Source organism: Eptesicus fuscus, chromosome 15 (assembly GCF_027574615.1).
Source record: "Eptesicus fuscus isolate TK198812 chromosome 15, DD_ASM_mEF_20220401, whole genome shotgun sequence".
Lineage (NCBI taxonomy): Eukaryota > Metazoa > Chordata > Mammalia > Chiroptera > Vespertilionidae > Eptesicus > Eptesicus fuscus.
The window spans coordinates 34,998,005-35,015,089 of record NC_072487.1 but is presented as its reverse complement, the minus strand read 5'-3'; the positions used below and the strand labels follow the sequence as shown (position 1 = coordinate 35,015,089).

The 17,085-nt window shown below is 43.1% G+C and overlaps 1 protein-coding gene across 2 annotated transcripts in view; it reads right to left on the bottom strand.

The window, feature by feature from the left end:
• The window catches only part of PIP5K1B (phosphatidylinositol-4-phosphate 5-kinase type 1 beta), a 290,127-nt gene that overhangs the window by 180,417 nt on the left and 92,625 nt on the right, over positions 1-17,085 (bottom strand). The window lies entirely within an intron of this gene.

Sequence of the window (17,085 nt, the reverse complement as noted above, 5' to 3'; positions counted from 1 at the left end):
TCCTATATGGATTGTGGATTTACTATCTTACTTGGGACAACTCCCCCCAACCCGATGTCATACATGTATTCTCCTATATTTTCCATTTTAAACAGTAGATCTTTACTCCAAATGGAACCTAACCTCATTGTCTCCCAGGTAGGCAACTAATTGTCCCAACATCATTTTCCTTATAATCTATCTTTTCCTTACTAGAAAGGCATGCCACTTTTAACATATATCACCTTTTCCTAGATACTGCAATCTATTTCTGGACTCTTTACTACATCCCAAGATTTGCTCATTGATTCCTGAGCTAATATCATACTGCAATATGATGGCATACTTTGATAGCTATTGGTGCAGGTTCCCCATACTATTTTTCTTCTGAGTTTACTAACTTTTCACATTTATATTTTTAGATGGACTTTAAAATCATATTGATCAATCTGACAATCTGTCCCCCTTCCAAGTTGGGATTCTGACTGGAGTTATATTTAATTTATATTCTAATTTAGAATTGATCTTTTTGGAATTTTGAGTTTTCTCATTCAAAACTCAAAAGATATATATATATATATATATATATATATATATATATACACATACATATATAATATATATGATATATATATTATAACTTTTACTCAAAAGATATATATATGTATATATATATATATATATATATATATATATATATATATATAACTTTTACTACCATCTGACTTTTTGGATTTTTCTTATGTCTTACTAAACTCATTTCCAAATATTTTAGTTTGTCACTCTTTTAAATAGGGACTTCTCTATTTTCCTTTTAAACCAGTTATTAACTCAAAGAAAGAAGAACAATTTGGCTTCATCTATTTTCTTCCCAGACCTGTTACCAAGCCCACTTACCAGGTTTTAAAACATCTTAAACAGAATCTCAATCACATTACCTGCAATATTTATACAGCTTATTCCTATGTCTTTTTTTGTTGCATTCTCTCACCTTCTAAAACAATGCTGAGTAACAGCAGTTGAGTAACAGTAGTAGTACCAGGCATTTATAACATATGTAATAAACTTCATGTTTATTAGGAATGTCTGTTAAATTATATCAAATGCGTTTTCTGCATCAGTTGATATAATGATCATACAATGTTCTTTATTCTTTGTGTCAATGTGTAACACTGAGAGATTTCATAATGCAAATCATCCTTTTATTTCTAGAATAAACACTAACTTGGATTTAATTTGCTACCATTTTAAAAAGGGCATTTTCATGATTCAAATGAAATGATTGTTGTCTCATCTTTATCAGGCTTTGGCATTAGAAATTAATACTTTTCATAAAGTTGGAAGGCTTTCTCTTTTTATATGCACTCAGATTTTTTTACAGTTATTAATTTCTTGGAATTTATAACCTCTCTTTGGATTGAATTTTAGTAATTTACTCATTTTTTAGAAAATGATCAATTTTCTTTAGATTTTAAAACTTGTTGTCTTATATAAAGTTGTGCATAACATTTTCTTACTGAATTCTTTTAATCCATTTGGGATCTAAGTAATGTATTTTCCCTTATTTCTGATGTGTTGTGTGTGCATGTACTATATATATTTGTATTATATGCATTGTATATACATATTCTTAATGTTGTGTATATAATGTATATATTTTTAATGAAAGTCAGATTTTCTTTGTTTTGTGGCTATTTCCATGAATTTAGCTTTTACTGTCAATATTATCTTCTTTCTTTTGGCTTATTTTATAAAATTTTAGATGCAATACTTAGTTTCCTTGTCATTCTTTCAAAAGTATAGTACCCAAAGCATTTAAGTTAGAAAGTATTTCTGACTATATTAACCATCTAATCTAATAATAGACAAATATGCAAATTGACCGCACCTTTGCTACACCTAAGCCACGCCCACCAGCCAAGCCACGCCCACCAACCAATCAGGAAGAGTATGCAAATTACCCCAACAAAGATGGCGGCTAATTTGCATATCAAGACAGCGTCGAAAGTGGGGGGAGGGGAGGAGAAGGGAGGAGCGAAGTCAGGGCTGGGGGCGAAAGGAAAAGCAGGTGGGCTGGAGGAGAAGGCGGGGCGGGCGACAATGGCGGAGCGGAGGCGGGGCCGGGGGCGAACGGAAACGCGGGCGGGCTGGAGGAGAAGGCGGGGCGGGCGACAATGGCGGAGCGGAGGCGGGGCCGGGGGCGAAGGGAAACTCGGGCGGGCTGGAGGAGAAGGCGGGGCGGGCGACAATGGTGGAGCGGAGGCGGGGCTGGGGGCGAACGGAAATGCAGGGGGGCTGGAGGAGAAGGTGAGGCGGGGGACAAGGGAGGAACGGAGGCGGGGTAGAGTGCAGCAGGAAATCCTATTGCAGGATTTTTCCTGCAACGGGAAAGCTAGTCCTATATAATAAAAGCCTAATATGCAAATCAACCAAACAGCGGAACAACTGGTGGAACGACTGGTCGCTATGATGCACACTGACCACCAGGGGGAAGACACTCAACGCTGGAGCTGCCTTTAGCCCGCAGGCCCCAGAGGGAGGTGACCTGTGGTGACAGCGGCAGGGGGTGAGGCCGGCCAAGGTGGGTGGTGCCAGGCCAGCCAAGGTGGATGTGAGTGGAGGGCCCCCAATCACCCCGCCAATTGCCCCACAGATCAGTCCTGATCTCCAGTCAGGCCTAGGGACCCTGCATGAATTTCGTGCAGCAGGCCTCTAGTTTCCCTATAAATTTTTATGTGAAATGTTCTGTTTGATCAATTTCCAGATAACCTGTCATTTTGAATTTGATCTCTAATTTGATCAAGAAATCATCTATAAAAGAGTTTCATAATTTCAAATATTTACAGTTTAATTATTATCCTTTCATTGTCCATTTCTTGTTTTACCACTGGGATCACAAAATAAAATGAATAAAATAATTTTTTCCTCCCCAAATTCATTAAGTTTTTTCCTATGGCCATAAAAATAGACTTTTTTAAATAAATGTTCCATTGATACAAGGGGAAAATGTACATTTTCTATTTATCGGGTACAAAAACAATATTTATTACCACTCTATATCATTGTATACTTTGTCAAATTATGGAAGAATACATTAAAATTCTCTAATATGTTTATGGTTTTATCCTAAGCTCCTGTATTTCTACTTTTTTGTTTTTGCCTTAAAATTTACATAACTATGCCTAAAATTTACATATCTAAGGGTAGGCATATAATAGTCTACTTATGAATTGCACTCTTTATCCTTAGAAGTATCTTTTCTTATTTAATATTTTGGTCTTGGGTTCCATTTAGTTGATGCTAATATACTCACTTTTGCTTTCCTTTTATTTGCATATGCTTGGCATATCCATTTCTTTATCTTCAACTGTTCCACTGTCATTTTATTTTAGCTGTGTTCCTTACAAATACCTTAAAACTGGATATTTGTTTTATTACTGCCAATCTAAAATTCTTTGTCATTTTAAAGGGCACTTCAACAAATTCACACCTATCGTGATAAGATGTGATACCTTAATCAATAAAGTAATTTAAAAAAAAGATTGTATTTGGTTTGCTTCTATAATATGTTTACTATTAATGACATTTATTGTTACTGCATTTATTTTTATTCATTCCTTTTTTTACTGGATTAATCAATTTATAATTCTATTTTCTTCCTAGTAATTAAAAAAAATTGTATTCTAAAATACTTGCTCAGTTATCTATTACTGAATCATTAAAACAAATCTATTATTTTTTATATTAAATAAAATGACGGCCATCCCCACAACCCAGACATCTTCCCCTCAGCTTACAGCAGTAGACAGGAGGGCTCGCCACCCAGATGGCCTTTCCAGGAGGGGAGGATAGTCACTGCTGAGGAGGAGGCCAGCAGACACCTCCAGCTCTCAGCTCCTTCAGGGTCTGCCTCTGTGACAGCCACCTCACCCCAGGGTGCAGCCTCCCTGGGGCAGCCCACATGCGGTGACTGAATGATGGGGCAGCTCCCCACCAAGCTGGCCCCAGATTTGTGGGTCCCGCATGGGAGTTTGCCTTCTCCCTCTGCTTGCCCAACCATGCTTCCTCCCTTCTCCTTTCACAGGTTTAAGCTCATTAGCCTTCAAACTCTGTGGCTTAAAAAAATGACAGAAATTTACTCCCTCACAGTTCTGGGGTTCGAAGTCCAAAACCACGTTCCCCCTGAACCCCTGCACAGAATCCTTCTTTGCCTCTTTCTAGCTTCTGTTGGTGGTTATTGATCCTTGGCATTCCTTAGCTTGTGGCGATGTTACTCCTATCTTTGTCTCTGTTGTTACACAAAGTTCTCCTCAGGTGACTGTCCTCAAATGACGTTCTCCTTTTCGTATAAGGACATCAGTCCTATCAGATTAGGACCCACCTTAATGACCTCATCCTAATTTGATGACATCCACAAAGACTATTTCCAAATAAAGTCATGTTTCATTTTGGGGGACACATTCAACTCATAATATAGGCGTTGACCCCTAATAAACATTTTCACTCAAAAATCTATTCCAGTGCTTGCGTCCAGGGAGCCCAACCCCTGCCATCTCTTAGCTCTTCTTGTTCACAAGAGGAAATTATTAAAATATTTTCACTCTCTCCCTGGCTGCTCCTCTCCAAACTTCGAAATAGCTCCTCTGAGTTGACATGACTCTGCTGTTTCAAGAAATCTTAATTAACAATTTATAGTTCACAGTCACATTACGATCATTTATTTAGACTTTACCATAAGTTTTATAAGGTTCTTTGCTCATCATTGTTTCTTTGGCTGTTCATCTTCCCTCACCCTGACACCTTTGTTCTGATTCAATTTTCACTTGGTTGGAACACTTCTCAATAGTTTCCTTAGAACATGGATGGTCTAGCACATGGGGGGTCCACTCTGAGTTACTCCATGTCCATGTGCAATGTCACTCCAATGTCTTTCTTTTTTTCTCATATATAACTAGATCTCTTGGCCAGTACAGGATTCTTGGTTCACAGTCCTTTCCTTGTATCTCTCTATTAACATGGTATTGCTGTCTTTTTGCTTCTTAGCTTATAGATGAGTAGTTTCAAGCTAGTCTGATGCTCCTGCATTGGTAACTTACTGGTTTTCTCTGTCTAGAAACCTATTTAAAAATTCCCTTTTATTTAACAGTTAAAAAATTCCATAAGGATATATGTCTTTTTTTCATTAGTACTGCCCTGTAAAGGGAAACTGAAAAGAAGTTATTGCATAGAGATCTGATGAGTTGACTTAAGCCACGAATAATATTTAGGCTATCTAGATGAGGAATGAATAGAATTCATAACCTTCAGGCAGTCTTGCATGAATATTTTTTCTCATAACCAACTTTTGATAAGAGTTGGGTGGTGGAACACTGAAAGTTATAGTCTCTGGCAAGTGCCTGGAATGCAGAAATCCTAGTGGCCAAGTAAGGGCATAACCATAAGACTCAGGTCTCCTTGGGAAATGTATTTATATGTAACCTAACACGAGACTCCCAGTATGAACTTATTTTCTTAAATTATTTTTAACATTAAATAGAGCCAACTTATGGTGTCATAAGGTTAGACTGTTGAGACATCAGCTCAGCTAACATTAATATATGCCAAGAAAGGAATTTTTTTTTTTTACGCTTATCTATTCTTTCTGGTATTTAGTATCTGGATTCTGTTAGCTTCAGAAAGAAATAATGTACAGTATTTCCTAACTTTCTACATTTCTATGCTTTCATTAAATTTGAGGGAAGGGGAGATATTATCATTTATTAAGTAACAACTATGTGTGAGATGCTATCAAATACATGATCTCATTTAATTCTGCAAGTGATCCCTTGACATTCTTCCAATTTAGCTTGTGCTGTTTTGACACTTATCATGGACTGTCCTATAATATCCATGGGATGTAGACATTTTAAATCCTGCCAAGGCTCTTGCTGTGAGGCTAGTTTGTAGAAGTGAAGCCCTTAGTTTGCAAGTGAACAGAGGGGATCCCCCAGCACCCAGCATGGCTTTGCTGTTTTCTATACCAATGCTGGGCCATGCACCAAAAACAACTAAATCACTACCTCTGCATGGTGGGTCTTGGGAAATTAGTATTTTCAGCATGCTTATAGGCGTGGGATCATTTAAGCTACTTTCACCAGTAAAGGCAATAAAGATGTTTTGTCACTTCAAAAGAGTTGTCAGGGTCCAGTAGGGATAACAGACACCATTCTGGGTGTGTAAAAGAGAGGGAATTTAATACATGGAATTGGTTATAAAAGTGATGGGTGAGCTGAAAAGCTAAGCAAGAGATGGTGATGAAATGCAGAGGTTAACATCAGCAGGAAGCCACTATCTAGAGGCACACTGAGAGGTGGGGCTGATAAAATAATATTGAGTGTCAACTGTAAGTGAGAAAGAAAGAAAAAGCTGAAGGTATTTCTTGGGTCCAGAACATCTTGGAGAAGGTTGACTGGCGGAAGTTAAGACTACAGAAGGAGGGGTATGTTTGGAGGCACGGAGAAGACAATCATTGTTGGAGACACCACCCAAGACAGAGAGAGTGGGGACAACACCTGGATTCTCCCTCACCCCCTCTACCCTATGGCTTCCATCTGACACGGGAGCCTGAGAAATGCATCCTATAAGGGATGACTGCCCTGCGATATAGAACAGAAGAAGAGTAAGGAATGGCTGTCAGGACAAACAGGCCAACGATGAGCCATAGAATGAGATACAAGACTAATGAAAGTGGCAAAGCAGATATGAGCTAATGATATACATGAGAAACATGAGTCTCAAAGGAAATGTGGATTGAGAGGTAGTTAGGAGCTGGTGCAAACATTTCTATTTTTGTGACTGGGGATTTTCAGAGAGCTTAACTAGATCACTACAAAGGAGCTAGGGTCTCCTGCAGCCTCTTCATTAAGTGTAGGGGCGAGGCTATGACTTAGGATAATCTGCCTGGGGCCAAGTTAGGGGTGGCAAGGTTGAGATCTGAGCACAGTCTGACTTTTTCCCCGTACCACACACTCTCTCCAAGTTATCTGACAAAACAATTGAAAGATTGTCTAATAAATACTGCAGTGCATTTTTTTTTTTCAATTTGTAAATGCAATCGAAAGGTTAGCCAACCATACGAATTCACATAACTATATCCTGTAAAACATGTTCTACATCAGTGAGTCTCAAGCTAGGGGGAATTTCTGAATGTACAAGATGGTAGGGGGAGATTTTAAAAACTCGGTAGTTACCAAAACTTTTAGAGGTATTGCACTTGGGGGCCATATTTGAGTTGCTCAGCAGCAACCCTTTTAACCTCGAATCCCTTCTATGGCCAGCTAGTGCCATATAAGTTAGTGTTTTTAATTTGCCACAGATGAGTCTGCTCCTCGTGCAAGGCCAAATGAGAGTGGCAATGACTAATTACCTCATTTCCCAAGTAAGTAGGCCAACCTGTAGATGCAAGAGGTGAGGGACACTAGCGATGAGTCCTTGCTGGTCTTCCCATAAAAACAAACACTTCATTAAACACTGATGAAGCAGAGCAACAAGCTCTCACGGGAAGGACACTGGAATAGGCCTCTGAAGGTTTGGGCTTTATGTCCATCTCTGCTACCAACTCTGTGACCTTGGCCTCTCATCCACTTCTCTCCTATTATGAATTTTGCTGACTCCATTAGGTAGCGCTTCTAGTTTGGTGCCATTGCCAAGGTTCTTGGGTAGAGCCTCACCTCAGATCCTCCTTGAAATGAGGAAGAGACTAATTAATTATTTGATCACTGTGAGTGCAACTTGCCCTCCGGGAATTGATCATCCACAAGATAACCATATTCAAATGTTCATGCCATTCAGGCTACACATGGCAACATTTCCGAGAACATTTCCCAATAAAGAAAGCAATTAAAAAATGATTTGGCCTTGGTCATAGCTTGAATGCTAATCAAATATGGCTAAATTATGCTCTTCTGAGTTCATTTTCATTACCTGCCAGCAAATTAATTCACTCTTTCATTCATTCAACAAACATGTATTGAGCATTGCATGTCAGGCAATGGCCCTGGGGCCATAAAGGCAAAAACAGATCCTAGTCTTCAAAGAAGTCATATAAAAGGGATTAAGAAGTATGAATGGGTAGTTACAGAATAGTCACAGGATATAAAGTACAGCCTAGGGAATAGAGTCAATAATATTGTTATTTCTAATGAAATGTAGTGGGGTGACATTAGTTAATAAAATTATATAGGTTTCATTTGTGTACAGTTCTATAATACATCATCTACCTATTGTATTGTGTTCATCACCCCAGGCAATAATATTGTAATAACTATGTATGGTGACAAGTGGGTACTGGAAATACTGGGGAGAACATTTTGTGAAGTATATGATTGTCCAGCCACGATGCTGTACACCTGAAACTAACACAAAATAACACTGAATAAAAGCTGTTGTTGAAAATAAAAAGTCACATCAACAGGGGACAGATGTGGAGACAGCTGCAATGCAACCTGACATGTGTTTTACTCTGGGTTCTTGGAGGAGAAGCTGCCCACGTCAGCCAGTGGGGATCATGGAAACCTCCACTTATGAGTGACACGGGAAGGACTTTGCCAGGACACCAGGTTGAGATGAGAGGATGAGGGCCATTGCCTGGCTGCTTGCTGAAAGAGACCCAGCGGCAGGAAGGAGTCTTGCACATGTTTTCATGGTGTGCTCTGAGATCATGGCTCTTGCACTTTAAGGATTTACCCAGAGGCAGCCCAAGGTTTAGGGCATTACTTAAGGGATTACACACTCTGGATTGCACATTCCATCTATGACCCTAAGTCCCTGTTCCATCCTCTGCCTAAATAAAAACACATTTGTGAAAATGTACATGGATTCATGAAAACCTAGAAAGCCATTCTCAGGAAAGTGGCAGCCTTGTCAACAGTTTTGCCGGGGAGGTAAGGATGACTGCAGTCCTCCCAGGGTCCGCCGCAGAACAGCAGGAAAAACCTAAGGCTTAAAAATGGGACGGCTTATTTTCCAAGGCTGAAATAGAAGCAGCAAAAATAAACCAAACCGAAGACATCCTTGACGTAGTTTCCAAAGTAGAATGCCTATATTTTTCAGACCAGAAAACATTTCCGTTGTGTTAAAAAAGCATAAGCTTAGATTTATTTCCTTAAAATACCCGCACAGACTCTCAATGAAATTCAGAAAATCCTCACATTAAATATTTGCTCAGCGGAGGACACCTATACACACATATGTTCAGACACATGGTCAGTTACACATTTGTTTGCTCAGAAGCTGTAAAAAGAGAACTACGGTGCTCTTGTAGTCAACGTAAAGCTCCCCTATTCTTACTGATGAAATTAATTTACAAATGTTTCGTTTCATGTATCTAATATCTATATAACCAAGCTACTGCCCAAACCGATTCCTAACGATGGCACCTGCTAGCTGTGAATCCAAAGGGAGACCAATCAAAACAAATTGCAGGGCTCTTATAGTCTCTAATGAAGCACGCTCACCAACCCGCAGAATGGTTCTTGCGGAGTGAATAAACAGAATAGCTATAAACGGCAATGTCAAAGGACTCGGCATAAAATGAACTACTTGTAATTCATCTTCCCAACAAACGTTGTGCTGAAAGAATTCCTAAGTCTTTTCAAACCAAGCCTTCCCTGCAAACATCAGACAGAAGCAAGTAGCCGTGGAAACAACTGGGAGGGACGTGCTGCGTTCAGACCAGTGTAACTCACAGCCTTCCCAGAAAACACCATTATCGCGTAATCTTCTCCTGCCCTGATTTTCATGTTAAATGCACAAAGCCAATTAAAAATGGAACTCCCATTTGACCCAGTGATCCCACTTCTAGGAATGTATCCCAAGAAAACAGAAACACCAATCAGAAAGGACATATGCACCCCTATGTTCATAGCAGCACAATTTACAATAGCTAAGATTTGGAAACAGCCTAAGTGCCCATCAGCAGATGAGTGGATTAGAAAATGGTGGTACATCTACACAATGGAATACTATGCTGCTGTAATAAAGGAATAACTCTTACCATTCACAACAGCATGGATAGATCTGGAGAGCATTATGTTAAGCAAAATAAGCCAGTCAGAGAAAGATAAAGATCACATGATCTCACTCATTTGTGGAATTTAATGAAGAACATAAACTGATGAACAAAAATAGAACCAGAGACACAGAAGCATCGAACAGACTGTACAACCTATGAGGGAAGGCGGGGGGTGAGGGGGTAAGAGATCAACCAAAGGACTTGTATGCATGCATATGAGCAAAACCAATGGGCACAGATAGTAGGGGGGTGAGGGCTTGTGCTTGGGAGTGGGGGTGGCAGGGGAGAGGTCAGTGGGGGAAAAGGGATACTCTTGTAATACTTTAAACAATAAAAAATTTAAATTAAAAGAAATGCACCAAGTCATGGCCTGTGTTGCAGTGTGTTTGGTGGTGGTGTTGGAAGGTGGCAGAAGAAAGCTGAGTCAGCAGAGTAAACACACACGTGGTCGTGAGATGTGGCCTTCCATTGGGCATGTGGGAGAGAAACCATGGAGACTTAATAAACACCGTTACTTTTCCATCCCTTCCCAGGGACATCGGGGATACTCACTAAGATCTCACAAAGTGGAACTCTGCCTCTATATAATGCTTGAATTTTTTTTTCTTCCCCAGATATTGCCAGACATTTGGCATCATGTAGCCTTCACAATATGATATTTTTACTACATTGTAAAATTTTTTATTTTTTTCAATTTACCAGATTATGCTCTCTGTCCACATTATATTGCTCATCTATTTTCCTCTTTTTTTTCCTGCTAAGAGTACATGCCTCAGGAACTATTCAATTATCACAATAATAGTTATGTAAACCATATACGAATTAAGCCAGTCGATGACTAGTAGAAAAAATGTTTAGACTCAGATGTAAATAACCAAAATCTATTAGGTTTTGCTCCTGGCACTTAAAAGAGAAGTCAGAAGACAGGCACAAGGAATAATGGGAAAGTCTTTAACAGGGTTAGGAGTTAATACCTTTTGCTTGGCTTTGCCTCTAACAAGTATTCACTTATCATAGTCAGAGGGCTTACATGGAAAGTTCTAAAAAATGCAATACAAATTTTAAAAGTTTTTAAAAAACTAAGGCCAAGAGATCAAAAATCAGTGATTAATCACTGTTATTAAGTTACCCAAGTGTTTGATATGTGCTTGGCTCTGTACAGATTTGAGAAATACCCAGCAGAGAGCTGCTTTCAACAAACCAGCAATTTAATGGGAGAACCAGGACTCAAAGGGGTTGTTCAGAGGAGAGGGCAGTGACAGAGGTCTAGAGCAAGGAGTCCCACGGGGTGGGTGAGATGTCAGGGTGAAGGGAGGACTAGGAGGATAGAAGGAAGCGACTGGTGTGTCTGGGAAAGGCACGCCTGGGGGGAGAGGAAGGGTATTCTCACCTGATATGGGAAATCAAGTTGGAGACAGTGATCAATCCCAGGCTTGATGGCCTTGGAGCCAACTATGGATATGACAAATTAGGGCACATCTGCTGAAGGCTTTGGAGAGGTCAGTAAGAGTTTTCACAGGAGACAAGATGAAACAGGAAGGGACGACCAGCTCTAAAGGGAGAATCTAGCCGCTGCTGCAGGGCTCATGGTGCTGAGAACCAGGCGACCAAGATGAAGCTGGATACTGAGAGGAAGGAGCCCTGAGAACCTGGGCTCCGACTGGGTCTGAGGGAAGAAGGGGTTACAGCCAAGATGTCCAGCTTCACTAACCACGGAGGACACGGGCACTGGGAGAGCAGCTGTCTCCCTGCCCAGGCGGTGACCCTCACCACACCCATCTCAGCCTCGAAATGAACCGAGGAGGGACAAGTGACCCAGCCTACAGCACCCATTATCCACATGGAGAACTCTGCTACACACAGGGACTGGGTGGGTCAGGAGGCGCGGGGCCTTGGACTTGCCTTGTCAGGTGGAGTCACAGAAGAGTAAATCTAAGAACTGTAAGAATTTTTCGGAGGGCAGAAAGAGACACAAAGCCCCTATATAATGCTTACAGTGTGTTTCCAGACAGATAAACAGAGATAGTACTACTGCCTGACACCTTCCAGCCCTGTGAACCTAGCCATACGCCCTCGCTGGCAGCTGGGTTCTGGGAGGGCCGCTGGATAAAGTGAAAACAGTAATGAGATGACCACTTACAGCATATTCTCACCCAGAAGGGTGTTCACTCACTGAGTGTCTGTTCCAGCACTCCTCTGTGGACGGTGCTTCAGGGAAGCAACAATAAATCAGACGGCCCCTGTTGTGGAGGCGCTTAACCCTTTGCACTCGCTTGCTTTTTTCTCGATTCCTTTATTCTAATGCTAACTGTGTCGAGTCACACTCGACATCCGAGTGCAAAAGGTTAAAAGAGAAGCCAGAACACAGGCCCAGGGCATAATGGGCAAGTCTTTGACAGTTATTCTCCCAGTAACTCCAAGGAACAGGTTTCTGTTATTATGCTCATTTTACAGATGAGAAAACTGAGGCGCATCCACCATTCACTGGAGCTCTTTGCAGGGGATCTAATCCTGACAGCCAAACTCTCCTTGACTAAGACAAAAAATATGCCACAGGCTTCGCTGAGATCATCACCCCTCCACCCGTCGTCACCCTCTCCTCGGAGCCACGCCCTATGGGAGAGGTGGTGACAAGGTGTTGGCCACCAACTGGCTCCAGTCAGACCTCCCTGCTTCACCAGCTGTGTGGCCTCCTCAAGTCACTTAATCAGTGTGTCCTTGTTGCTCATCTGAGGAATGGTGAAAATAACAGGACCCCTCTCACAGGGTAGTTGTGAGGAGTGAGCAATATGTAAAGTCCTTACATATTGGATTTAGCATCATCATCATCATCATCATCATCATCATCAGCTACCCTCACCAGCAAGAGCACTGTGAGACCGAGCAGATCCCTCGCTGCTCTGCTTCCGATCTCCCCGTCCTACAGAGGAGACTCGGAGCAGGGAGCATTCACCGCCCTGCCCAGCCTGGCTCACTGCTCCCCCCTCAGACGCTCGCCCGCCCTCCCTCACTGCGGAGAGGAGACTTCTGCACACTGTGCCTGCCCTCGTGCCCCCTCTCAAGCCCCAGGAGAGCACACTCTTCCACAGCATGGAGGGTTCTCGACGGCCCCGGCCTGTGCCCACAGTGTTTGCTCAACTTGAACCGGCCTCTCCGTGACCCTGCGTCTTTGCTCTCTGAGGACATCCTCGATTCCTTCCATCCGGGAGGAACACAGGGCGCTCCCGGCCACGCTTTCGTAACCCTCCGTCAACCACTTACACCTTGGTGTTTACGTGACCCCAGACTGCATTCGCCCTCATTTTTTAACGATAATTATTACGGCTTATGTACATGGTGCACTTCTTTGTGCGAGGCACTGTTGTAAGTTCTACACGAATGAACTCATTTCATTCTCCCAATCACTCCAAGTAACAGGCTCTGTTATGATCCTCACTGTATAGATGAGAAAACGGAGGCACAGAGTGGGTACATAACTTGCCCACGTTGACATGGTTAGTAAGTGGCAGCCAGGATGTGAGTGCACAGGCTGTCCGTATCCAAAGTGGGGCTCTCAGCCAGTCTGTTAGCACTGCCGGTGTTAGGCCTTTGCTCATTTCCTTAAGTCCCCCACCTGACAATCTCTACGTCTTGCCTCCTGCTTCAGAGAAGGATGAATGGTCCCTTCATTTGCTGCCTTTTCCATTGGAGAACTCATGAGCACTGTTTCCCATCCTCACTTCTCCTTTCCTACAACACATACCTGTCTAGCGCCCTCTCTCCATCATGTATCATTGTACCTGGATTGTCACCCTCTTGCTCTCATCTCTTCACCTTGAGAATATGAGCATCTCAACTCCTTCCTGAGACCCTTCCTCCTGACACCTCCCTCACCCGACGCTGCCCTCTGGCTGCAATCCTGGCTCACTCCTCACACTCAGGGTCAACTGCTCCAAAGACTAGTGCCTCCTCCCTGCCTTTACCCCTCCCCCCCAATTCTCTTTTGGACACACACAGCAATAGGGCCTCCCCTCTAAACCACCTCCAGGTTCACAGGTGGACTCCCTGTTGCTTTGGCAACACAGTTTCATTCATTATCTTCCTGGACTTCTCTGAGGCGTTGACCTGGGAGTACCCTGCACACAGTAGGGTACTGGGCTGACAATGACCAGTCCTCCTTCCCTGACAGTCCCCCTTCTCTTGGCTACCCCACATGGCCAACTCTGTCATCTGCCTACCCACAAACTGTTTCCTCATGCTCTTTACAAATGGAAGCCTGATTCTGTCTGGGGAGGCAATGTGCTCAGTTAAGCAACAAGAAACTTGTATTACCAGGTGTTCTGGAATGAGACAATGGTAGAGGTTTATGTCCAGAGAAACTTGTTAGAAGCACACCCAGGTGGCCTGGGCATTTTGGCCACGTGTCATCTGCCCTGTGGGTGGCAGATTTGATAGTGAGCGTGGGCAAGGATTCCGTACACACCTGGTTTTCCTTTCCTGACATCCCTGGCTTTGCCCTGCCTCTGTGAACACCGCTGGGTCTCTTTGGCAGGCTCCCTCCCTTTTCTCAGCCGCCTCTTAAATATTCGTGTTCCATGTGGTCTTCTGTATTCTTCTCGCTCCTTCTGAATAATCTCTTCCACCACCAATGGGCTCAACTGCAGCCTCCCTGTAATAACTCCCAAATAACTCTTTTTTTATTTGTTTTGTTAATCTTCACTCAAGGATATTTTTCCATTGATTTTTAGAGAGAGTGAAGGGAGGGAGAGAGACAGGGAGAGAAAAACATCGATGTGAGAGAGAGACATCAACTGATTGCCTCCCACAACCAAGGTACGTGCCCTTGTTCGGAATCAAACCCAGGACCCTTTGGTCTGTGGGCTGACACTCTATCCACTGAGCCAAACCGGCCAGAGTCCAAATAACTCTTGAGTCCAGGTCTCTTCCTTGAGCCCTAGGTCGACATTTTCAATCACTCTTAGGGTTCCCTGTGTCTTATGGGCACTATAAATTCTACATGTCCAACTGTAGTTCATCATATTCCACCCTCTCAGAGAATGCTACCATCATCCACCTCATTGTCCAAGCCAGAAATCAAAGGGCCATCCCGACTTCTCCTTCACGCCCCATCCCACAGCCCCTCCAAGTTCCTTCCATCCATCCAATTGATATTCTTTGATTCTGACTTTTCCTCGGCATTTTCCCTGTTGCTCTCTTAGCTGAAACTGAGTTTCTAGCCCAGATTACTGCCTCTCCTTCTAGAGTGTCTGCCTGTACTGCTAACGGGACGGTTCTATAAGGATACTCTGCTGATGCCACTCTCCTTGCCAACCCTGCCGTGGCTTCCCGCTGCTTCAGGGAGGAACTCAGTCTTTAGTACAGCCTGTACACGACCTCTCACGACCTGGCCTCTTGAACTCCTTTCAGCCTGCTGCCTGCCCCCCACAGGGCTGCAGCCCTAAGGGATGCCTTACAGTTCCCAGAAGCCCAGGCACTCTCCTGCCTGCCTCCTGCTCTTGTGTTAGCTCCAGAGCCTGACAGCCACTGCCCTCTCTCCCTGGCTATCCTTGTCCAGCAAGACGCCGCTCAGGCATCACTTCCTTCTGTGGATCCACGCTTAGTCCTCCAAAGCCAGGGCTCAGTGCCTCTGTGGCCCTCCTCTGTGCCTGTTCCTATTGTACACTTACTGACTATACTGTAATCATGAGTTTAAATTTCTTTTCTTTCCACTCTACTATCCGCCACCTTCAGGGCAATAGTAGTTATCTGTAGATTGCAGAACCTAGCACAGTGCCTGGCACATGGACAGACATGAACCCTCCACAGTGCCTGGCACATGGAGAGACTGAAGTTTAATAAATGTATGTCTGCCACACTTAGATGAGCTGCCTTGAGGGCAGAAAGGATTATTCTCAGTCCTTTAAGTTAAGTCAATGCTTAATAAATGTTTTCTTCTTCCTCCCTTTTAGCATTGGATAATAAATGAATGTCCAGTTTCAAGAGTGAGAAAACAAAATGAAAAACAAAGATAGTGATCAATTCAGCATCCCAAATACTTCCATGAGAGTTTTTTCTTCCTCCTTTCCCTTTCCTTCCCTCCTCCTTCTTTCCCTTCTCTTTCCTGTTTTAACTTCACTTAACACAAGTTTCTCTCAGTTTCTTCAAATGGGTTCTCTCTTAAAATATTTTAAAAATCTATATATATAAAAGCCTAATATGCTAAGTGTCCAACGGAGTGGTCGACCAACCAGTCGCTATGACATGCACTGACCACCAGGGGGCAGATGCTCTGACTGGTAGGTCCAGCCAATTGGGACTGGGCGAGACAGGGCTGGACAGGCCCTGGAACCCTTCCTCAGTCCCTCCCCTGCCACCGGTCCCGATCGGCCCTGATAGGGACTGGGTGAGATGGCCCTAATCGACCCCGATCGCCAGCCAGGCAGAGGGACCCCACCCGTGCATGCATTCGTGCACCGGGCCTCCAGTATGATTATAAATGCAACTCAGATCCATTACAGAAAGACTGGGTAAACACGGAAAATCACACAAAAAAATAAAAGCAGCCAGCAATCTCCCCACCCAGAGTTTTTCCCTTGGAGGGTCTTCCTCTAATGTTTTCTGTGATACTCACACACGGCCCTCGCCCTACATCTGCTCACTGCTTCTAGAATGGCACAAGAGGCTGAAATAGGCCACACACTCTGGGGGCAACCTGCAGCCTTCATTCCATCAGAACGCAGCACAGCATTAGACACAAAACAAAATAAGAAGACCCCAGGAGGCAAGCCCATGGAGCCAGGGTTCACTGCCTCTACAAGGTGAAGACTTCAACGTGAGATCCGGCTTCTCTTGGAAAGAGCTGCTCTTTGTCTTCCAACCCTACGTAGCGATGTCTACGGCCCTGCGGTCTGCAAAGTAACCTTACCTGTAAGCGAAACCAGTTCTGGCGTTTCACTTATCTGTCGGATGAGACTCAGTCCACTCTGGCAAAGACTTCTTGTTAGGTGGTGTATTAAGTCCACAGGAGTAACTCGTAATCTTATTATGAAACAATTTCAATTCCCATGGTTTTGAAA